This window comes from Protopterus annectens, chromosome 11.part0, assembly GCF_019279795.1.
Source record: "Protopterus annectens isolate FY-2018-M chromosome 11.part0, PAN1.0, whole genome shotgun sequence".
NCBI classification, from domain to species: Eukaryota; Metazoa; Chordata; order Ceratodontiformes; family Protopteridae; genus Protopterus; species Protopterus annectens.
In genome coordinates this window covers 770,840,452-770,865,063 of record NC_056745.1, presented here as the reverse complement: position 1 = coordinate 770,865,063, position 24,612 = coordinate 770,840,452, and the positions used below count along the sequence as shown (strand labels likewise).

General features: G+C 44.9%; 1 protein-coding gene across 1 annotated transcript in view; it reads left to right on the top strand.

Moving 5' to 3' along the window:
• The window catches only part of CAPRIN2 (caprin family member 2), a 1,868,571-nt gene that overhangs the window by 1,781,530 nt on the left and 62,429 nt on the right, over positions 1–24,612 (top strand). The window lies entirely within an intron of this gene.

The following is a 24,612-nucleotide window of genomic DNA, read 5'->3' as shown; positions in this document are numbered from 1 at the left end:
CTCTCTGGTCATTCATGCCCATGTGAAGAGTCCAACTTCCCTAGAAAACTTCTAGCTTTTTGCAACCCTCAAAATCCAGGTGATGATCAAAATCCTCTCCCTGTCAGACTTTAACCCTTTTGTTTTCCTGTACTGCATATCCCAGGTAAGTAAGCAAAAGATACCTAGAGCAGCTGTCATCCATGAAGTCGCAAGGGCAGCTGGTGGCCTCTCTTGCATCCTAACGAAGGGATTAGGCACTGGTTCATTGAGCAGAGGACACTCATCTCGCATCTACAGTGGAGCCTTCACACCTTCCCCATGTGAGTGGACTTTGATATGTACCCATATGGATGACTGATGCAAGAACGTAGATTTGAGAGTTGAACACATGCCCTAGGGTAGCTCGTAGTATTGAGCCAGACCTGCCTAACCCCCACCAAGGGTTACATCCTTTACACATCAAGCTTTAACTGTTGCTAGAATGGCCCATGGTTCAGTGGGAGAACACGTTTCTGTCTTTCAAAAACATTCCAAGTTACAGAAGGATTTTCAGAACCTGCATCCATTTCTCCCGTCTTGTCTGTTTTAGAGGACTTCTTACTGGTTGCAATTTTCCTGTTAGCCCAACTGTCCTTTAAAAAGGCAGAATGTGTAAAGTTTTAGTCTTCTTAATTTTTATAAACTATTCCCAAACCTGACCTAGCAGCTGTAGTCTTAATTGAGTCCTCTGTTGCTAAGGCAGTTTGCTAATTTTGCCATCTTTAGAGTGTAGGAATCTAATTGATAGGGATGAGCAAGTGTATACTTATGCAACTTTGGCAGAATTTTAAATTCAAGCTGGTAAGATGTTTAGTTACTTCTGCTACTGTTTTCTGATCTGATTAATATACAGTGATTAATTAGAGATATATGGACTGAAAATCTTACACACAAGTTTCCTTACACTGTTTTGCTCTTATGTTTATTCTGACATTGTGAAAGTATGAAGAATGTTTTACCTACAGTTTCTTGTGAAGAAAAATCTACTTTAACTTTCTGTTGCACAGGTCTGTACACATTTGCAGTGTTTGTTCAGCTGTTTCCCGGTAAGGGGTCGCCACAGCGGAACTCCGGTCCGCTAATGATAGGCAGATTTTTACGAAATGCCGAGGTGCCACTGTATGCCCAACCTTCAACGAGGGCACGCCCATTTACGCACGCATGTCTTTCAAATGCTAGCCAACCGCGGGGAGGACATGCAGACTCCACACAGAAAGCACTCCCAAGCCAAGAATCGAACGGGAGAACCTCTTGCTGGGAGGTAACAACGCTACTGCCGTACCACCGCGGCTTCTACACATTTGCAGTGTATAACTTGTATTTCCATAGCTGTGGCCATTCGTATGGTTTTATGGCTTGATTGGCTGCATTCTCGGAGCCTTTCAGATGGTAGTGAGATTAAATTCTCCCTTGGATAGAGATTGTTTGGCCTCTCTCTTGCAAAGGTGATCAAAAAGTATGTGGAATGGGTCAAGATTATCTAGGGAATCCTATGATTTTTTTCAGCTCTCCTTTTATAAATTATCCAAGGGATTTTCTTATTTAACAAAGAAAGTCTGAGTTCAGGTAAACACATGTTTTAAGAAGTAGCAAGGAGGTTCCAAAGTCTCAAACCTCCCAAAACAAAGGTGACACTTTTCTGACTATTAGAGAACGTGTGACCCCCCCCCCCCCTCCCAACCTAGCAGTCATTCTCTTCAGAAGGTCTGAATCTCCATTTTTTTCATTGGCAACAGATTTCCTTCTGAAAATCTTTTCAGGTTTACAGATGGCAGTGGGGGGGTCCTCTTTTCCAGCAGCTCTTTCCTCCTCCTGCAAATCAAACTGATCTGATGTCCATTTTCTTTTGTTCCTCCACCTGTGGGTTCCAGATCAGACCTCTGATCCAACTTGGCTGCTTTCCAAGCTGGAGATTCGAAGTTCGAGCTCCTCCCCTCTCTCCCATAATACGTCATTCCCCCAGATGACCTCTGATCTCGTTTGCCGCTCCTACAAAAAGCATTGAGTTTGCGTCTCTAGTGCTCCTTCCAGATTAGTGGATATTTTTGGTTCGTAAGTCTTTTAGCCTTTCCCGTTTCTAACTGGTCTTCTTTCCCCTTCTAGTTTGCTTTGAGTTTTAAAGTTAAAGTAGAAAATAGCTTGTACTTCTTTCTCGTGTGTGTTCTGTGCAGTCTGGTCTTTCTACTCCTTTTCTTTCTCTGTTCCTATTCTAGGTATATGGGGGTTTTCATAGCTGAAAAACCTGACAAACTTTAGGGTTTTAAAAAGTGCAGTTCCATTATCTGATGCCCACAGGGAGTGTATCTACTGTTTAGGCCCAGCTCATCCAGACAGTTCCTGCTTAGTGTGTGAAGGGTTTAAACTAGGGGCATTGGCAGGACTGCAGGAACATACTGGTGCTTAAGGGGTTGCTTTCTTCTGCTGCTGCTTCTGTTCAGCCATCTATTTCAGGGGCTCAAACCCTGGCTAAGAAGCACAAGGAGACCATGGACCCGAGAAAATATTACCCTGAAAGGGCCTCCTCTTAGCTCCCAAAGTTGCCTAAAACATCAAATTCGAGGCCTTCGGATCTAACTAGCCTGGGTTCTTTCCCTTCAGCTACCCGTGCTCCCATTACTGCCTTGAAGCAAAGCGTCTGAGTGGAAGCCTCCTTGCTTGGAGGCCGCCCTCCCAAAGAGCATCCAAGCCACCTTCAGCATCCTGAGGTTGTTCCAGAGCATATCCGAGCATGAGGTGGATAGACTGAGGAAATTTCTGAAGGCACACATGCAGATTAGGGTTTTGCCAGCTCCATCCCTTTTTGGATCCATGAGCAGACATTCTCCATTCCACTCTATGGCTCCTTTTATGATCCGACCTCCTGCTTTGAGTTGTCAGATCCAGTTGCTTGGAGAACCAGGTTGTCTGATCAGGCAGTGGTTACGTTTAGTCTGACCACTTCCTCAGCTCTGACTGTCTGGGCCCAGTGCATCTCAGAGCTGTCACTTCCTCTCTGCATTTCACTGCTTTGACGCCCGTCTCTCTCTGAGCTAAGGATTGCAGGGCCTGTGGAGAACTCTACTGTGACTGCTTCGGTTCTGGAGTAACGGCTCTTGGGTCTTTGTAGTCCATTGTTTTTCAAAGTGGTGGAGAGGGTCCTGTCCCGTCCTAAGGGACCCTGGTTCTCCGTCCATTGGACCAGATCCCTACCTCCATGGAGTCTGTCACACCTCATCTACCACTGAGCCTGTGCTTGAAGCCTTCAATCCTTCCCTACTGTGGAACCCCAGATTTCTTCTGATATCTCTGGAGCATCCCACTGGGGAGGTCCATCAGTAGTGTAAAAGGAGACGCTTGGGTTCCCCGCAGGAATATACCACCACTGAAGTGAACTTTGAGAAAGGGGAGGGGGTTTCATAGATCTCCACCCAATAATGTCCCTTATAGGTGTCTTACAGATTCCTTTATCAGAAGAATGAATGGTCCTCCCAAAACACTAACCGAGGAGTCTGTGCTTTTAGAGGCTTTTGGCATGGGCCCATCTACATCCAGAGTGTTGCCCTGGCAGCTCCCATTAACTTAGCTTCTTCCAGGGCATGCAAGAACCGGGACACAGTAGAGGGCATACCCAAGTGGGCTGACAAGATCTTAAGTGTTCCCTTGGACAAACCCCACTGGACAAAAGGGATCCCATTGGATAGTATGGTTGTTACAGCAACCACCAAAAAGGAGCTAGCTCAGGAGAGCTCCTCTGTCCCCCTTAACAGGGAGTCTAGGGCTTTGGGCAGGTTTGGAAAGAATTTACACTCCTGCCTCTACCTTGCCAGTATTAAACTATTTGTCCCAGTTGACTAGGCTGCAAAGGGACTTCAGCTTTCTAGCTTGATCCTAGAGCTCATGTCTGAAGAAAGGCCACTCTTCAGTCAATATCCAGTTCATCTGAGGTTCATTTCCCACGCTGTGGAAGGCATCTCAAGGGCAGCTGGTTCAGGCATTGCCATTAGGTGTCATACCTGGTTGTGGTTGTGTTGAGCCTTTCAAGATGTCATTTGTCAATGCACCTTTTGATCATTGTTTGATCCCACAGTTTGTGATGTACACTTCCAGAGTAAGGATGGACGGAAAGACCGTGTCTGCTGTCGGAATCTGTTTTTCTACACCACAATGATCTTTCTCCAGGAGTCAGTGTGGTGATAAAAATTGATTCAAGAAATCTCAAGGTCATTTTCAGGAAGCTCAGGAAGATTTTTCCTTGAAGCCGGGGAAAACAGTTAGTGCTGGATGCTTTTCCCAAGGCAGATGGGCTCCACCAAGTCGAGGGTCTTGAGATTTCTTGATTCTTTTTCAGACACTTCCAGCACCCCTGAAGGTTTGCCTGGCTGCCTTTCTCTGGAGGCAGTCTGGGGGGGTGCTTATCCTCACACCCAGAAGCCTGGATAGCTATCACAAATGGTTGTGTGCAAAGGATTGTATCCAGAGCATACTTTTTTTTTAAATAACTTATTTACTCTTCACAAACCAAAGAATTCTCTCCCCAGATGTTCCGTCCAATCAAAGGGAGGCAGCAGTAGAAGTTACAAAGCTACTTCAAAAAGTCATCCAGGCAGTCCCTCCTGATAGTCTGAGCATTTACTCAAGGTTCTTTAGTGCCAAAAAGACAGGGGATCTAAAGCCAGTTTTAGATCCAACATCTCTGAAAAAGGTGAACTCCAAGTTCAGGATGGTTATGGTCCAGTCCTTCATATCCTTTCTGAAAATGGATAACTGGATGTGCCTGCTATGTTTGAAGGGTGCATTTCAGGCTGGGGGCCAATCATCAGTTCTGGCTGCTGCTTTTTGGCCTCACCACAACCCCCCCCCCCCATGGTGTTTACCAAATGCATGGCAGAAGTTATAGCTGTTCTCAGACTGCAGGTATTCCATGTCTTTCCTTATTTGGATGACTGGCTCCTGACTTTGACCAGGCATCTACTTATTCAAGCCAGTGACTACCTGTTACTGCTTGCTCCCATTCTATGCAGAAGTCAATATGCAAAAGTCACAACTGCTTTCGGTTTAAGTGATTCTTTATTGGGGCACGTTTAGACACTAACAAAACCATGGCTTACCTACCTCCAGAGTGTATATCCTCAGGTGCTATGTCTCCCAGATTCTAGCAAGGCCCAATCCTCCGGCAAAATTGGTGCTTAGAACATTTGGCTTGATGGCTGCCACAGTAATCCTGTTACCAACTGCACAGTTATACATGCAAATAAGAGTGGATGTTCAGTCCAATGGTCCTTACATGGTCATGGTCACACACTGAATTTTGCCAATAGGCTCAAAGACTCTCGTGGCAACACTCTTTGGAAGTCGCCCAAGGCCATCCCTTAGTTCTCCCTCTGCCGAATGCCACACTGACCATGGATGCTTCCCAGACGGGGGGCATTTCCTGGGATGGACTGACCAAGGCACATGGATGTCTCAGGAAACTAGTTTGCATATAGACATCCTAGAGATGAGAGCAGTTCTAGCATTTCAGGCACTACTCTCTCTATAGACTATTGCCATTCACATGGACAATGTCTGTAGTGTGATGCATCAAGCAAGGAGGAACCGAATCTTACCCACTGTGTCGATAAGCTGTGTGTGGCAATGGGCAATCTCTACCAACTGCTGTCTAACTGCAAAAGTGTGGGTTCAACTTTCTAGTAGGAGGGCTAAGCTGAGTTTTACTGATGCCTCACAAGTGGTCACTAAATCTGCTGGTGGCAGACCTGATCTTCCTCAAATGAGGTCAGCCTTGCTGTAATCTGTTCCCCCTCAATAAATCCAGTCGATTTTTTTTGCCTTTATTCCCACCCTCAGACTGTTAGCAAAGGATGCTGTAGTCTGTGCTTGGCCCTCCAGTCTATTTTATGCATTTCCTCCATTACTACTTATTCCCAAATTTCTTCAGAAAGCACATCATTTGAAGAGCAAACTAATCCTTATTGCTCCCTTTTGGTCTACATAAGTCTGGTTCATCTTCCTTTGCTCTCACCTGGTTCTACTTTGACACCGGAAACTCTGCCAGCTCTACTGTTTCAACACTCGAGCCAAACTCGCCTGGATCTTCAAGGCCTAAAACTGAACACATGGTTTCTGCAGTTCCAGTGATGGTTAGACATTGCAGGCTTTCATCCCTAGTCCAACCAGATTTTGATTTCTTCCACAAAATATTGACTACAAGAGCAACTAGATCTCCATTTGGGCTCAACAGAAGTTTGTCCCCTTTACGGCTGCTGTCCCACTTGTATTGGATTTCCTGACCTTTCTTTTCCAAAATGGAGCCAGTTATTCCACAGTTAAAGTTCAGTTGGCAGCTATTTGAAGTTCTCATGTTGGACAGAATCCTGCCTCTCATAACTATGTAAAGCCGCCTTCAGAGGTACCATTTTGCTTCTTCCTTCAGTCAAGGACCCTGCTGCTTGGGATCTGAATTTGATATTACAGGTGTTGGTGCTTCCCCCTTTTGAACTTTCAGCTAAAGTGAAATTCAAGTTTTTGGAAGACAGCTTTTTTAGTAGCCATTACTTCAGAGTTTTGGAACTGCATGCTCTTACATCTAAACCTCAATTTTCTACAAAGACAGTCTCTCTTTGGACCAGTCCATCATTTTTACCTAAAGTTCCTTCTGAAAATATCACTGTCAACCTTCTGGTTTTCTTCCCCAAATTTCATAAAGAATACGTGCTATATCTTCTGGATGTTCATTGGCAGTTACTTTATTTGGACAGGACCAAATCTTTCAGGAAACCTGATCAATTGTTTATATCTTTTCCAGATGTTAAAGGGGCAGCAGTTGCCAAACTGACACTGGCCAAATGGCTGAGATTGCATTTCCTTCCTTCAAGCTTTGAAAGGTTTTCCTTTTGCTTGGGCCTATCAAAGCCCATTCTACGAGATCCATAGCGACTTCTCAAGCTTTTCTCTAAAGTGTCTTATATTTCTGCTGCTGCCTCCTGTTAAAGTTTCCCATAGATTTATCCACATTATAAACTAGACATTAGTCCTAGAAATAGGGCTGCCTTTGGGTCTGTGGTGCCCCCGAATATCCTTCCATGAGGGCCACCCTAGGTTATTGTAGCTGGGCACTCTGTCCCACAGGTGGAAGAACAAATGAAACTTGACATCACATAAAGACGTTATGTTTTTACCACACAGTTCCATCTGTGTTTATTTTCATTGTTTCTCCGCCGTCCTGCCCAAAATTTTAAGACCTGGCAGGAAGACATGGAGGAACCGGTTCATTTTTTTTTTGAGCTCCTGAAATCTCTCTTGTCCTGCATGGTGAGCTTATAACTTGGATACAAGTATATTGATATCCTATGCATATGTTGGGGACAAACTTGGGTAATCTGGGGGAATGAGGCATTATGGGACACGGGAAGAGCTCTAGCTTTGAATCCTCAGCTTGGAAAGTGGCAGAGTAGGATCTAGATCCCACAGGTGGGGAAAGACTGAAAATGGACAACAGAGATGGAACGTTATGGTAGGAACAACATTTTTTTGTTTACTCCTGTTCATGGCATACTATCCCAAGGAGTGATAAAACCAGTTCCTCTTTCCTAGGTGGTGAAGGGGTTTTATTCAAGGATGTTCCTAGCTCCAAAAATGATGCTTGGAGAGCAGATGTTCTTCGTCTCACATTGCTGCAGTCATAACCTGTGGGTAGTCCGCTGTCCTCTATCGGCCCGAATACCAAAGAGCTGGGCTGGCGTCAGTCATTGTCGCCTAGAGCTGACGTCAGTGCATAGTAGTACTTAAGCGCATGACCGATGCCATATCCTCTGTCTTTCTTGCCGCGTGGTCTGAAGCAGAAGCAGTGTTTGCGAGTGCCGTTCGGCGTTCTGAAATTTTCATTTATCGAGTTTCAGACCGAAGACCAAGTTGGGCTAAGTACCCCGTTGGGGAAATCTTTGTTTTTTCTTGCCTCAGTTATCCGGATGTCAGAAAAAGTTAATAATTGCATTTCTTGTGGGAAACGGATACCTCATAGGGATTATCATTCTTTCTGTATTCCTTGCTTGGGGCCTGAGCACGACGTGGTCGGGTGTCGCTTTTGTGCTAGATTTAATAAGCGCACCATTAAACGGAGATTAGACCTTGCCAGGCTTGTTTTCGGTAAAAGGTGTAACTATAACATGCCGTCGGATCCCCCAACGCCCGCTAAAAAGCATAAAGATAGATCCTTGAAGTCTAAACCGGATGAGTCGTCCGTTGCGGACGCCGGTTCTACTGAGCCTCCGGTTGAATCTGTGGATCCTGCCGAGGGTTGGGCTGAATCCCAGGGGGAACCTTTACTTTTGCAGGAGTTGGCCTCTCAGGAGTTAGGCCCGGCTGAAGGTGCTTCTCAGGTGTCTGTAGTTCCATCTTTACAGAAGGTTATTAGGCCTTCTACTTCAGTGGCTAAAGGCCATGCTAAGGCCAAACCTTGTCTTGTTGGCCCTGGTTATAGTTCTAGCTTTCCAGCCCCTGTTCCTAAAAAGCATATGTTGAAAATGGCGGAGGACTTGATTTCTTTGATCAGGAGTTCTATGCCCCCCCCAGAGAAGAGGCCTAGGGTGGAGGCAGATTTAGAGGGAATGGATCATTCCTCAGACTACTCTGATTCCTCAGCTGAAGAAATTCAGGAATTCCCTTCTTATTCAGATTCGGATGCAGAGGACTCCTGTCCTTCTGCTTCTCCTCCAGAGGATTTTTCTTTTTCTGAGACTTTACATTCCATGAGGGAACATTTCAAGTGGGAAGGTCAGGATTTTTCAGATTCTCGGAAAAGGCTTAGGGAATTTTTGTTTCTGCCACAACATAGGCCCTTGGCTATTCCTCCGGTCTTAGATGTTATTCAGGATGTTTTTTCTGAATCTTCCCTTAATCCTGATTCTTTGCCTCCTGCCCCTGTTAAGCCGGACAGATATTAGAGTTCCAGAAGCACATAAGTATTTGTACAAGAGTCCTAGAGCTGATCCAGAAACTATTATTCAAGGTCCAAAGGGTATTAGGGCTTCTGTGGCTAAGAATCCAGTTCCTTTGGATAAAGATTCTAGAGCTTTAGATAGGTGGGGGAAAAAAGTGTACACCTCCTCTACGTTGGCTATGAGGGCTTTGAATTGCCAATTTCATATGCTGAAGTATCAGAACTTTTTGTTAGGTCAGTTAGGTAAATGCCAAGAAATGCATAGTCATACCCTTCGGGAAAAATAAGATTACCCCTAGCTACCATATAGGCGGCAATCCCCTAAACACAGAAGAAGTTATTAGGGACCTGGGAACCCAGGTTGACAGTAGCCTTTCATTCGACACTCATATTGCTAAAGTAGTTAGGAAGACCTTCTACATTGCCCACCTTATCATGAAGGGATTCACATCTAGATCAAGGGAAGTCATAGTCTCCCTATACTCATCACTCATCAGACCAATGATAGAGTACAATGCCCCATTCGGAATGTATCTGACCCGACACTTGCAGCAGCTGGAGAGGCCACAAAAGTTCCTCACCAAAAGGATAAAGGGTCTCAAAATCTGTCTTATGCTGCCCGACTGAAAGAACTCCAGTTATATTCAGTTGCTTACCGCTTGCTCAGAGGTGACCTATGCCTGACATACAAGGCCATGTCAAACCCAGATTTGATGAACATGCTTCATCTCAAAAATCTAGATCCCTCAGAGCCACAAGGCGGAGACTTAAACCTCGACACGGTTATTAATAGGACGTGCTGGAGGGATAGATTCATCACCCAAAGACTCCCTATGCTGTGGAACAAAATCCCGGTTTATGTGAGGCAGTGCACCTCGCTGGCCTTGTTCAAGAGGAATCTTGACCAATGGATGGGAGATCGCAGATACACCCCAGGGGTTACCTCAGTGTCACTGCTTGACAGAGGCACAGCAAAATAATGGGCATAGTTTCTCCAAACTAAAGGGGTGGCGTAAGCCACACAACTATGGGCTAGGCTTATAAATGCCCTCGGGCAGATAGCCTAGTATGAACCTATGAACCTAATTGAAATCTAAGGTGGATGCTTTATCTGAGGGTATAGAGTGTAAGGAGCTCCAGGAGTTGGTTCATGCATCAGATCAAGTTGGCAAGCATTCTTTGCAGTGTGGTTTCGATGCTCTTCAGGCTTCATCCAGGGTGGCTGCTACAGGTTCAGTTATTCGTTGACATGCCTGGCTTAAGGATCAAAATTTGTCCGAGCATGTTAAGGCTCGGATTTTGGATGCTCCTCTTCAATCTGAAGTACTTTTTGGTCCTCCTGTGGAATCAGTTTTGAAAAAGATGGAAGATAAGGCTAAGTCTATGCAGACGGTCAAGGATTTTATGCAGGTGCAGCCTCCTAAGTTTAGTAGGAATTGGCCTGCTAGAGGATGGTCTTATCCTTCGGATTATCAGTCTTAAGGGCAAGTCTAGACGTGGTAGAGGCAGAGCTCACGCTCAGGGTTCTTTCAGACCTAGGACTTGGAGTTCTCCTGCACAGTCTTCTGGTGAGGGCAGGGGTCAGCCCTTTCGTAAACAGACCCAATGACCTGTATCTTCCGCTGCCAGACCCTTCTTTACTGGCAGCTCCTCTAGGAGGAAAGTTGGGACTTTTCAAACAAAACTGGCATTTGGTCACCCAGGACAAATGGGTGTTGGATATAATAAATCACGGTTACAAGTTTTATTTTCACACTTTTCCTCCTTTCAAAGGCATGCCGGATGTGCCTCCTCAGCAAAGGATGGAGGCTCAGGAGCAAATTTCGTTACTTTTGCAGATGGGGGCAATTCAGGTGGTCCCTCCGTCAGAAGTAGGCCTAGGTTTTTATTCCCGTCTATTCCTAGTGCCAAAGAAAGGAAACACTTGGAGGCCAATTCTGGATTTGTCCATTATCAATACCTACCTAGTCATTCCAAAGTTCAAGATGTTAACATTACAACAACTTCTGCCTATGCTAGGCAAAGATCACTGGATGGTAACCCTGGATCTCAGAGGCCTATCTTCACATCCCTATCAGGCCCAGCTGCAGGAGATTCCTGAGGTTTCGGGCTGGTACTTCTCATTATCAGTTCTCTGCATTGCCCTTTGGTTTATCTACTGCGCCCAGAGTATTCACAAAAGTTCTGGCTCCTGTAATTGCTTTCTTCAGACAGAGAGGAATACAAATTTATCCTTATCTGGACGATTGCCTGATTCTTGCTCAAAGCAAAGACCAGTTACTACAACATCTCCAGTATGTAATGGCAGTTTTAAGGTGCCTAGGGTATTCTGTCAACGAAATAAAGTCCAGTCTAGTGCCCTCTCAGGACATGTGCTTTCTGGGTGCGAGACTGAATACAGCTTCTCAGATGGCATTTCTGACCCCGGACAAACAAAGAACTCTTCATCTATACTTCCAGCAGTTATCAGTAATGTCCAGGCTGACTGCAAGGACAGTCCTTCAAGCCTTGGGGTTCATGGCATCTTGCATTCTAGTACTTCCCAATGCCAAACTGCATATGAGGAAGCTACAATGGTATCTCAAAAGTGTGTGGACTCAACACTGCCACGGTTTGGACACTGTCATTCGGATTATACCTTGCATCCAGAAGGAATTCTTGTGGTGGGCTCAGGAATGTCCCCTAAACAAGGGACTCTCTGTGACCTGACCAGAGGCGAGTCAGATCCTAACGACGGATGCCTCGGACTTGGCTTGGGGAGCACACTTCAATGGGAAATGGATTCAAGACATATAGCCTCCCAAACTACTACATTTGCATATCAACATGAAGGAGATGTTAGCAGTCCAATTTGCCTTGCTGGCCTTCAAGGACCTACTTCAGCCGGGACAGGTGTTGATTCAAACAGACAACACAACAGTCATGTGGTACATCAACAAGCAGAGGGGAACCCATTCCTACTCTCTTTGCAGACAAGCAATGATTTTATGGGAGACTGCTCTGAGTTTGCATATCAATCTTCAAGCACGGTTTCTGCCAGGAGCACAGAACTCCCTAGCAGATGTATTGAGCAGACAAATTGTGGATCCCCACGAGTGGAAACTGGACCCTCAGGTATTCAAACAGTTGACTGTGGCTTGGGGAGCTCCAGACATAGATCTGTTCGCTTCTCCACTGAATTTCCAACTGCCAAAATTTTGCACAAAGATGTTCCATCCAAATGCTTGGAAAGTGGATGCTCTATCTTTCAGTTGGAACAACCTTCACGTTTATGCTTTCCCCCCTCTGCCTCTTCTTCCCAAGGTACTCTTGAAAGTCAGGCGGGACAAGCCTTACATGATTCTAATAGCACCAGATTGGCCACGTCAGCATTGGTATCCTCTGCTGAGGAGTTTAATTCAGGAGCCTCCTTGGCCTTTGCCACAGGTTCCTCATTTGTTATCCCAGTCAAACAATCATTTTCTCAATGTTCGGGTGCAGTCCCTGCATCTAACAGCCTGGCGTATTCTGTACTGGAGCAGGTGGGGTCTCGGCTTCCTCAACAGGTTTTTGATGTCATTTTGGAAGCCAGGCGGCCTAGTACTAGAAAAGTTTATGCTGATAAATGGAAGAGATTTTTTCTTTGGAGCACAGCAAAGGGCTTTGATGTTTCAGTGCCTAATTTGAGTTTTGCACTACAGTATCTTACTGAATTACTGGACAAGGGTTTGTCATTCTCTTCTGTGAAGGTTCATGCTGCAGCCATTTCTGCTCACTATGATTGTGACCCTCCTTTATTTTCTCACCCTTTGTTCAAACAATTTCTTAGAGGGGCAAAGAATATAAGACCCCATAGAGCTCCTACTCCTTCCTGGGATCTCAATTTTGTGTTGGAGAAGCTTACTTTACCTCCTTTTGAACCTGCAGCTATGTCTGAATTGAAGTTTTTGTCTTGGAAGACTGCTTTTTTGTTGGCCATTACTTCTGCTAGGAGGGTATCTGAATTGCAGGCACTCATGGCAGTTGAACCCTTTCTGATATTCCATAAGGATAGAGTTTCTTTGCAAACTAACCCTACTTTTATGCCTAAAGTGATTTCTGATGTGGCCTTGAACCAGTCTATTCATTTGCCTACTTTTTATGCTGATCCCCAAAATAAGGGGGAAAGTCTTGCATTCTTTACAGGCAGCTACGTTATTATTTGAGCAGAACTAGTGTTCAGACAGACTCAACAGTTTGTTTCCTTTGCTTTGGGTTCACAAGGGAAAGCTGTTTCAAAGCAGACTATTTCTAAGTGGATTGGTCAATGTATTGCTTTTTGTTATTCTCATCATGGGAAGAATGTTCCTGCTGGGATCAGACCTCATTCTACTACGGCTACTGCCACATCTACTGCTTTTTTGAGGGGGGTAGCTACTAAGGATATTTTGGAGGCAGCTACTTGGAGTTTAGTACACACTTTTACTAAGTATTACCATCTCCCTCTTTATTCCAAGTCCAGGGCTGGGTTTGCCACTGCAGTTTTACAGGGCATGTTAGCAGCTCCTAATGCTATTTAGTTTGCCAGCCCCCCTTTTCCTTTGCTTTGGGATTCTACCCACAGGTTATGACTGCAGCAATGTGAGACGAAGAACATAGTACAGTTTTGTACCTACCATAAATGTAGATGTTCAAGGATCTACATTGCTGCAGTCCAATTATCCCTCCCTCCTTCCCCTCTATAGTTTGTGGTTGCTGTGTTTTTGGGATAATCTTTATTTCCACACTGGTAGTAGTTGGGCGTTTACTATTTTGGCTCTGGTCTTCTTTCATTCTTAGGCCTTCTGACATCTGGGGCAAGAAAGACTGAGGATATGGCGTCGGTCATGCGCTTAAGTACTACTACGCACTGACGTCAGCTCTAGGCGACAATGACCGACGCCAGCCCAGCTCTTTGGTATTCGGGCCGATCGAGGACAGTGGACTACCCACAGGTTATGACTGCAGCAATGTAGATCCTCGAACATCTACATTTATGGTAGGTACAAAACTGTACTTTTTGGGTCTTTCATTCCTAAACCTGTTTGATAGTGCCGAAATTCATAATGGTGACACTTCACAGCCTGTTGCAGATTCCTCTAAAATTTCATGGTAACACTGCACATAAAAGATGCCTAAAGTCTGGATGAATAGGAATGTGGTAAGCATATGTTCATCACATTCAGTTCTCTGCCTTACCCTTCAGACTAGCCACTGTACCAAGTGTTCACAAAGTAGCTCCAGGTGCAGCTCTTTGCAAGCTACAAGGTATCCACATTTTCCATATTTAGACTTATTCCTGACATTTTGAGAGAGACTCTGAATGTTATTTGAATCCCAGCTTGTACAAGAGATTCCACACCCAAGGCAGATAACGTTGCAAACGTCTTGACCCCCGGATTGTGTCCCTGTGATGTCAGCTAGACACCTCAGTTCAAAGAGCTTTTCTTCCACAGGAAAAATAGATCTTTGTTCAAATCGTTTTCCTCTTGGACTTCCATTGCTGCAAGGGAGTACATTAGGATTTTGAGTCTCATAGAATCTGATTTTCATGATAACCCTGGCAAAACTCTACATGATGCAGTGATATGACATCTTTGGTCCCACTCAAACACCCTTTTAGATCCTAGTACTGAGGTTTGTCAGAAATCACTTGACAGTTGCCTTTAAATTAGGGTCTCCTTTTCTCCCTCCCTGCACCAAAACAGTCACCACAGATGCATCAGACTTTGAGGAGCAGCTTTAGGAGAGAGAAGTGCAGAGAGGGATGGGGGGTGGGGACACCAGAGACTGATGTAAGCACATATCAAAGAAATGCTTGTCCTGATCAAGGCACTCAATTCTCAGAACTATCTTGATCTCTGGGACCTCTTCAAGTGGGTACAGACAAGACTGCAGTGCATTAACAAGCAAGGGGGGAACCAGGTTATACTCCCTTTGCAGAGTACCCACAGGTTATACTCCCTTTGCAGAGTACCCATATTAGCTTGGGATATAGCATCACAGTACAGCCTCACTCTGCAGACATCCTATATTCCATTAGAGCAAAATTGAGAGAAACTGAGTTAGGACCAGGCAGATCCTCATGAATGGGAACTAGATGCTCGGTTCTTAAAGATTTGATCGGTCTTTGGAGAGCTCAGGTAGACCTCTTCATCTTCCATCTGAACAATCAACTGGCAAAATTCTGTTGCAGCGCTCCATACAAGAAGGTATGGAAGATGGATGCCTTTTTTCCTTGGACAAGAATGTTTCTCTATTCCTTTCTACCCTTTCAACTAACCAGGGTACTTCTGCAGCTTCATTAAGAAATCCTCCAAGGTCACTGTGATGACTCATTTCTGGCCCAGGTAGCCATGGTTTTCCCTTTTGGAAGTAGGTAGGAGCAGTTGACACTTCCTCACATAATAGATCTACTCGCAAGAACAGGGGTGATGTCCTTCAAGGATGCATCTGCAGTCATCACATATGGGTTGTCCTGCCTCAGGCAGCCCTTCGGTCGGCCGGATTCCAAAGTCTGGGTCCGGCGTCGGCTGACGTCGCCCCTTCCCCAACGTCAGAGCGCCTGGGGTATAAGTCAGCCGACGCCATCTTCCTCAGTCTTTCTTGCCGCGTGGTGCCCGAAGCAGAAGCAGTTCGCAAGTGCCGGTCGGCCAGCTCCTGTAATTCAGCTACCGAAGACTTCAAAAGCCAAGTACCCCGTTGGGGACTCTTTCTTGCCTCAGCCGATGTCAGATAAAGTTAATAATTGTTAACTTGTGGGAAACAAATACCTCATAAGGATTTCCACTCTTACTGCCTCCCCTGCCTAGGCCCAGACCACGACATCTCGGCCTGTTCAGCCTGTGCTTCCTTCAACCGACGCACTCTTAGATGTTGGGCGGAGTTCGCAGAGGAATTTTTTGGGGCTAGTTTTTCATACAAAATGCCGTCTGAGACTCCGACTTCACATTTATTTAAGAAACGGAAGGACAAGGACCGACACGCGTGCCGTGGTTTCGGCTGAAACCATGGCCAGGCCTACCGCGAGTGTCTGTCTCGGCTGAAACCGAATCCTTGGTACTTCCGACACCCGAAACCGCTCAACCGACAACCTCGGCCCCGGAGGCCCCTGCTGAGTCTGTTGTTGAATTTCCTTCAGAAACTGGTGATGCATGATTATGAAGATTCTGATGCTGAAGAATCCATTCCAGCTGCTTCCTCCTAATTTGCCTCTATATTCCAGATCCCGAGCAGGGTTTGCCACTGCTGTACTGCAAGGGATCCTAACCACACCATAATACCTTTATCCTCCTCCTCCCCTAGTTGGCTATCTATTCTACTGTAGTTGTGATGACTGCAGATGCATCCACATAGGACATAGTTTACTTACCTGCCATAAATTGTGATGTGGATACTGGATAGCATCTGTCTGCAGAGGCAGTTACCCTCCTCCCTCTCTGAGGTACTCCTGACTACCCTGTACCTCCCACCTAATAGCTGTGGGGGAGTCTTGTTTTTTTGTGTTTGTATATGTATATGTACATATTTTTGTGTTTCCTATTGTTTTTCTATAATTTTTCTGGATCCATTCCATTAGCCTTCAAGGGGCTTCTGGCATCTGGGGGCCATCTGGGAAGTAAGAAGGAAGATGATGGATGGCGGCCTGCGAAGACCCCGAGAGACAACCCGATGAGAGACAGAGATGACAGCTTAGAAGCACTGGCCGGAGCTGCCGGACCCGACCTTGGAACCGCCGACTGACGCCAGCTGTAATGACTGCAGATGCTAGATGGAAGGTATGGAGTACATATGCTATCCAGTTCAAACATCTACTTTTGGAAACTTCCGACACCATTCCTCTAGACAAAACTACTCCAGCACGTGGTGCAGCTAGGCCTCCTGCATCCATGTCCATAAAGGCATTCACCAGGGCTGAAGTTGCTAAACATATAAAAGCTATGCCTCCCAGGGTTATTCCTCAGGGACCCTCTACAAGTTCACAGATTCTTACTTTAGCAGAGGACCTTATTTCCTTGATTAGGGGATCTCAACCTCCTCTAGACAAAAGGCCCAGGGTTGAGTCCTCTGATCCCCACTCCTCAGAGGAGGCCTCTGATGGCTCTGCTCTCTCGGACTACCAGGAGGAGGCTTTTTCGGCCTACGAGGATTCTGATGCAGAGGAATCAATCCCCTCAGCCTCCTCTCCTAAAGAGCTATCCTTCAGTGAGACCCTTCACACTGAGAGAGCATTTCAAATGGCAGGGCCAGGAATTTTCTGACTCCAGGAAAAGATTAAGAACTTTTCTGCATTTACCTCAGCATAGACCTTTGGCTATTCCTCCTGTTTTGAATGTCATTGATGTGTACTCTGAGTCTAGCATAAACCCTGACACTCTTCCCCCGGCCCCTGTCAAACCCGATAGGTACTACAGGGTCCCGGACTCGCATCATTTTCTTTACAAGGCCCACTCTGCTGATCCAGAAACTATTTCCCAGGGCCCTAAAGGGGTTGCGGCTGCCACCTCTAAAAATCCACTCCCCTCTGAAAGGGAGTCCAGAGCTTTAGAGAGATGGGGTAAAAAAGTATATACTTCTGCTACTCTTTCTATGAGGGCATTAAATTGTCAATTTCATATGATACAGTACCAAGAGTATTTGTTAGATGAATTGCATAAGAAACTGTCTTCACCTGAACCCCTAGATCGCAAATCACTACAGGATCTGGTACATAACCCCCAGCAGGTTAGTAACCATTTCTTACAATGTGGTTATGATGCATTGGAAGCTTCATGTAGGTCAGCTATGACAGGTGCAGTCATACGTAGGCATGCTTGGCTGAAGGAACAATCTCTGCCAGACAATGTTAAAGCTAAGCTTCTGGATGCTCCCCTGGAAAAGCAAAAGTTATTTGGCTTCACTGCTCAGGAGGTCTTAAGGTTGAGGAAAAGGCAAAATCTGTACAAACATTTAAAGATTTTCTACAAGTCCAACCACCAAGATTCAGCAGAAATTGGCCTGACAAGAATTGGTCCTTTCTGGACACAAAGATTTCAGAGGCAAGAACAGGCGTGCCAGAGGTAGAGGGCAAGCTAGAGGCTCCTACAGAGGGCGTCAATGGCAGCCTCCCAACCAGAGGTAGTGCAGGACCTACAACTGCTGCACAAGGACAGACTCAATGACTTAGCTTTGATTCCGCCAACCAGGGCTCAATTAGAAGCGCCTTTGGGCGGAAAGCTTTCTTTATTCTCAGACAATTGGCACACTATTACAAGAGACAAATGGACACTGCAAATAATAGACAGAGGATACAGGTTCCATTTTCACACATTGCCAAAAAGAAAAGGCATGCCAGACCTGCCACCAAATCAAAGGGCAGAGGCTTTGAAACATCTCCAACTTAATGCAAATGAAAGCTATAGAAAAGTTTCCTCTTTCAGAACAAGGCCAAGGATTTTATTCCAGACTTTTCCTTGTTCCAAGAAAAGAAAATTAATGGAGGCCTATTCTCGACTTGTCCGCACTGAATACTTAACTCATTGTGCCAAAATTCAAAATGCTGACTCTACAGCAACTCCTTCCCATGCTGGGCAAGGGGTCTTGGCTGGTGACTCTAGACCTCAAGGAGGCATACCTGCATGTCCCTATCAGACAAAGTTGCAGAAGACACCTCGGATTTCTTGCAGGCTCAGAGCATTATCAATTCTCAGCATTGCCCTTTGGCTTGTCTACTGCGCCCAGAGTATTCACGAAATGCCTGGCATCAGTAATTGCACACTGCAGACTTCAGGATTCAAATATACCCATATCTGGACGACTGCCTTATACAAGCGGACAGCCAACAAACTTTGGTAAAGGACTTGAATTATGCCATCCACCTACTGCAGGCATTGGGATATACAGTCAACTTTCACAAATCAAGACTTGTTCCATCCCAAAGAATAACTTTTCTGGGTGCGGATTTAGACACAACCACCCAAATGGCTTTTCTCACAGAAGAAAAACAGACAACTACCAGATTACTTCAAGAATCTGACCAGACAAACTCAGCTGACTGCAAGGAAAATCCTGCAGGCCCTGGGTTACATGGCATCTTGCATTCTTCTCATTCCCCAAGCAAGGCTGCATATGAGGAAACTACAATGGTACCTAAGGAGTTTATGGACTCAGCACAGCCACAGCTTAGAAACTTTGATCCCAGTCATTCCATGTCTCCAAAAGGAATTTGTGGTGGGCTCAAGCAAGCCAAGCAAACAGGGGTCTGCCCTTCAGCAAGCCAATAGCCAGCCAAACTATTAAAAACGGACGCTTCAGACCACGGTTGGGGAGCACACATGGAGGGCAGATGTTATCAAGGACTATTGTCACAAAAGGAGCTACGCATGCACATAAACCAAAAGGAAATGCTGGCAGTGATGCATGCAGTCGAGGCCTTCATACTCTTTCTGCATCAAGGCCACCTGCTAATAAGGACAGACAACACCACAGTTATGTGGTACATAAACAAGCAAGGAGGCACCCATTCCTACCCTCTTTGCAGACTGACAATGAATCTATGGGAACTTTCCTTGAAACTCAATATAGACCTGCAATCCCAGTTTGTGCCAGGAAATGACAATTTGCTGGCGGACAGCTTAAGCAGAAATATCATGGATGCACACGAATGGATGTTGCACCCAGACATCTTCCTACAGATAACACAATCATGGGGAAGGCCAGACATAGATCTGTTTGGTCCCCCCCCCCCCACAATCATCAGCTGAAGAAATTCTGCTCAAGGACATACCACCCACAAGCATGGAAAGTGGACGCCCTATCTTTCAGCTGGAGAACCCTAACAGTTTATGCATTTCCACCTCTTCCATTAATGACCAAGGTCTTACGGAAGATCAGGGCAGAGCAGCCAAGAGTGATTCTGATAGCTCCGGACTGGCCAAGACAGCACTGGTACCCACTGTTAGAGCATGTCACACATGAAACCATGGCCTCTTCCTCAATGGCCACTTCTCCTGACACAGCACAATTACAAAACTCTGCATTCCAACCTGAAAACCTTGCGACTAACAGCCTGGAAAATACCTCGACTCCTCCTCAGGATAAGCTATCCAAGAGAGTGAAGGATATCATCATGGAAGCTCGCAGGCCTTCCACAAGAAAGGCATATTCAGCAAAATGGAAAAGATTTTACATTTGGAACACCAAAAAGGGCCTAGATGCGACAGTGATGAACATGCCACATATCCTGGAATACTTGGCAGAAATGCTCCACAATGGCCTGTCTTACTCTTCCATTAAAATTCATGCTTCGGCAATTTCAGCAGAGTACAATACTGATCCACCTGTTTTTTCTCATCCTCTCCTAAGACAGTTTCTAAGAGGAATTAAAAACATCAATCCTCCAAGGAAACCTCCAGTGTCTACTTGGGACCTTAACTTTGTGTTGGAAAAACTAACTCTGCCTTCCTTTGAACCAACAGCATCTGCAGAACTACAGTTCCTGTCTTGGAAGACCGCCTTCCTTCTGGCCATAACCTCAGCAAGAAGAGTATCTGAGTTACAGGCCCTCATGGCAGTACAGCCATTTCTTATTTTTCATCAGGACAGAGTCTCATTGAGAACCAATCCTTCATTTATGCCAAAGGTGGTATCCAGGGTCTCATTATACCAAGCTATTCACCTGCCTACCTTCTTTCCAAATCCACAAAACAAAGGGGAGAAACTTCTGCACACTCTGGACATACACAGACAGTTGCGCTACTACTTGGACAGAAAGAAAAGCTACAGAAAAACTGACCAGCTGTTGGTAGCATATGCTGCTGGTGCAGAAGGAAAAGCAATTTCCAAACAGACAATTTCAAAATGGATAGGGAATTGCATTCGTTTCTGTTATTCCTTCCATGGAAAAACTGTGCCAGCTAACATTAGACCTCATTCGACCAGAGCCACAGCCACCTCCACAGCCTTCTTAAGAGGGGTGGCTACCAAGGACATTTTAGAAGCTGCTACATGGAGCTCCGTGCATACATTTTCCAAGCATTACAATTTACCTTTGTATTCCAGATCCAGAGCAGGCTTTGCTACGGCAGTCCTGCAGGGCATTTTAGCTACACCATCCTTTACATAGATTCTTCACCCCCAGATTGGCTATGGTATTCTACCCATATGTGATGACTGCAGATGCATCCTTGAAGGACATAGTACAGTTTTGTACCTACCATAAATGTAGATGTCCGATAGGTATGCATCTGCAGTCAGGTTTACCCTCCCTCCTTCCCCTCTTTGGTATTTATTGGGTACTTTTCCCTCTCATAGCTTATATATATATATATATATATTTATATATATATATTTATATATATATATATATTTATATATATATTTATATATATATATATATTTATATATATATATATATATATTTATATATATATATATATATATATATATATATATATATATATATATATAAATATTTATATTTATTTCTGTGCATGTTTGGAATTTATTGCATTTATCCAAATTTAGCCTTCCTTTGAGGGCACCTGGCATCTGGGGCAAGAAACACTGAGGAAGATGGTGTCGGCTGACGCTTTTATACCCCAGGCGCTCTGACGGGGAAGGGGCGACGTCAGCCGATGCCGGACCCAGACTTTGGAATCCGGCCAACCGAAGGGCTGCCTGAGGCATGACAACCCATATGTAATGACTGCAGATGCATACCTATCTGACATCTACATTTATGGTAGGTACAAAACTGTACTTTTGATACACCCAGACATCAACTTTCAGCTGACTGCCTAGAAGACCGGGGTCTTAATTCCTTTTAGGCACCTGTTTTCTGAGGGCATGCAGTGGGTACTAATGGAGGTAAGCAGGCCTGATGCTGGAAAATTATTTTGGCAAATGGAAAGGGTTTTTTAGTTGGTGCCAACAGTATAACAAGCACCCATTCAGGGCTAGTTCTCTGGTTTTACAATTGAGGGTCACTATCCTACAGCATTTCTTTTTTTTCTCTCAAGATTCATTTGTCAGCCATTTCAACATGGATTTGCCTCTTTCAGGGTAGTCGCATATTAAAATATTTGAAAGGAATTTTGCATAAGAGGCCTCTAAACATGTGGCCCCTCCTTGGGATCTTAGTTTTCTTAACACAAAATTAACACTTGCTCCATTTGAACCAGATAATTTGGCTGACTTGAGGTTCTTAACATGGAAAACAGTTTTGATTGCTCTGACCTCTGCAAGATTATGTAAGTTGCAAGCTCTTATGGAGTCAACCCTTCCTCGTTGTCCACAAGGATATGGTTTCTTTACTTTAAGTCACTGTTCATCTCCCTGTTTTCTTTCCTTAACCTAAAAATGGAGAAAGTGTACCCCATACCTTGGATGTCCAGACAACTCTGCTACTGTCTTGACAAAACTTCTTTCAGATCATTGAATCATTTGTTTATTTCTTGTGAAAGTAAGATTGGAGAATCGGTTAGTGCACACCATTTCTAATTTTTCTAACCTTTTTTGTATTCGCCATTACATATCTATTACAGTTAAAGGTCAAGGCCCACTCTACAAGGACCTTTGCTGCTTCGATGTCTTTGGACAAGGCTATATTCTAGAATTATTCATATTTTGAACATTCACAAAGCACTATCAACTGGATTCCTTATCTAGGACTAGATTATGCTTTGCTTAGGACCATTCTCCAGGGGGCTACTGGACCCTTCTTCCACCTCCCAAATATAGCTAATCTGCCCATATTGTAAGACTGTGGAACATATCATGGAACTTGTAAACAATGACATTGGTAATCTCCAAACTGAAGACCCCACCCAGTTCTGGTTTTGTAAAAGGCAGATCATGTCTCCTAAACCTGATAGACTTTGAAGCAGTCATCAAAACCATAGATGAAGGTAAGGTGGTTTACACAGCCAATCTAGATCTCGCCAAGGCTTTCAACACCATCCTCCACTCTGGAATTATAGATAAACTCACTAAACTAGGTATAAATTCCTATGTCAGAAGATTGGTTGCCAACTGGCTCACTGACTGACAGAACCCACACTGTGAAAGTAACAGACTCCAAATCCAACTTCAGACAAGTGGAGTACCACAGGGTTCTCTCCTGTTTGGTTTCTACTTCTCTGAAGTACAGGCTAACACAGAAGGTCTTTGGCTAACGAAGTTTGCAGATGACTGCAAACTAGGAGCTATAATCTAAACTCCAAAAGATGTGGACTTCCTACAAAAGGGCCTCGCTGAGACACATGCCTGGTGTCAAAGCCATGGCCTCAAGCTCAGTGCCAAAAAGTGCATTGTCATCCCTTTTGGTAAAAACTCTGTACCCATGAACTACCACATGGGTGGTGTACTTAACACCGAAAGTGTGATAAGAGACCTTAGGACACAGGTGGACAGTAGTCTCTCCTTTGATCATAGTCAGGAAATCCTACGTGGCACACCATCGCAAAAGGTTTCTCATCCATGGAAAAAGAGGTCATTGTTTCCCTCTACTCGTCACTCAGACCCATTGAGTACAACACCCCTTTTGGTATGTACCTCACAAGACCTCTACAACTGGAAAGGCTGCAGAAATACCTTAGAGGATTACCGGCCTCAAACAGATGCCCTACGCAGACCGTTTCATACTGCAGCTTTACTCAGTCGCCTATCGCCTACTCAGAGGTGATCTCTGCATAACACACACAGCTATGTCAAGCTCAGTGCTTTTGGACATGCTCCACTTAAAGAAATCCCAATCCCTCCAAGTTACACGCTCTAGGAACCTAAACTTTGTCACCACAGTAAACAAAAGATGCTGGAGGGATAGATTCCTGTCCCAGAGACTTCCCATACTCTGGAACAAACTACTTACCTATATCAAATAAAGCTCCTCATTAGCACTCTTCAAGAAAAGTCTTTATGACTGGATGGGAGACAGGAAATTCACCCTGGGGATCACTTCTGTGGCACTGCTCGACAGTGGCACAGGAAAATAATTTTCTTGGGTGGCAAAAGCCAGGGTACCTTTTGGCTAGGCTTATATAGGCCCTAGGGCCAATAGCCTAGTACCTACCTATGAGCCATATAGCTATCCAAGGCTGCTGTAGCAGCTGTGGATAGCTATGTGGTTCATAGGTAAGTACTAGGCTATCCAGGGCTTGCTGCAGCAGTGATGAATATGAAGAACACAGTACAGTTGTGCAAGTTGAACTTACTGTAACAGTAGATGTTTGAATGATCACTGAAATAGGTGTTCAGTACCACTTGTTTTGGTCTTTTTATGCCAGGGTGTGGAATTTTATTCCTAGCTTGTTTTTTCAGGGCTCAGCCTCCCACTCTCTCTGCTGGCGGGAAAGCTCTGAAGGGCTTTGTGCCCAAGCTTGCTTTAGTCAGCTGAGCTTGAGCTGCTTGACAGGGTGCAAGGAATGTGCCCTGAAGCTGGCTGTTGTATCCTTAGCAGAATATAACCCATATAGCTAAGGCTACTGCAGCAGTAGTCATTTGAAAATCTGCTGTGTGGCAAGTTCAGCTTGCGCAACAGTACTTTCAGCCCTTTGGCAAAACCTTTCCAGATGAACTGTGCTCATGATTAATACTAAATCTGTCTAAGCAAAGTATAATTCTAAATGAAATTTAAAGACCAACATGCACTAGAGTTCACTGATTAAATATGGTATAAATATTGACTTTAAAATTCAAGA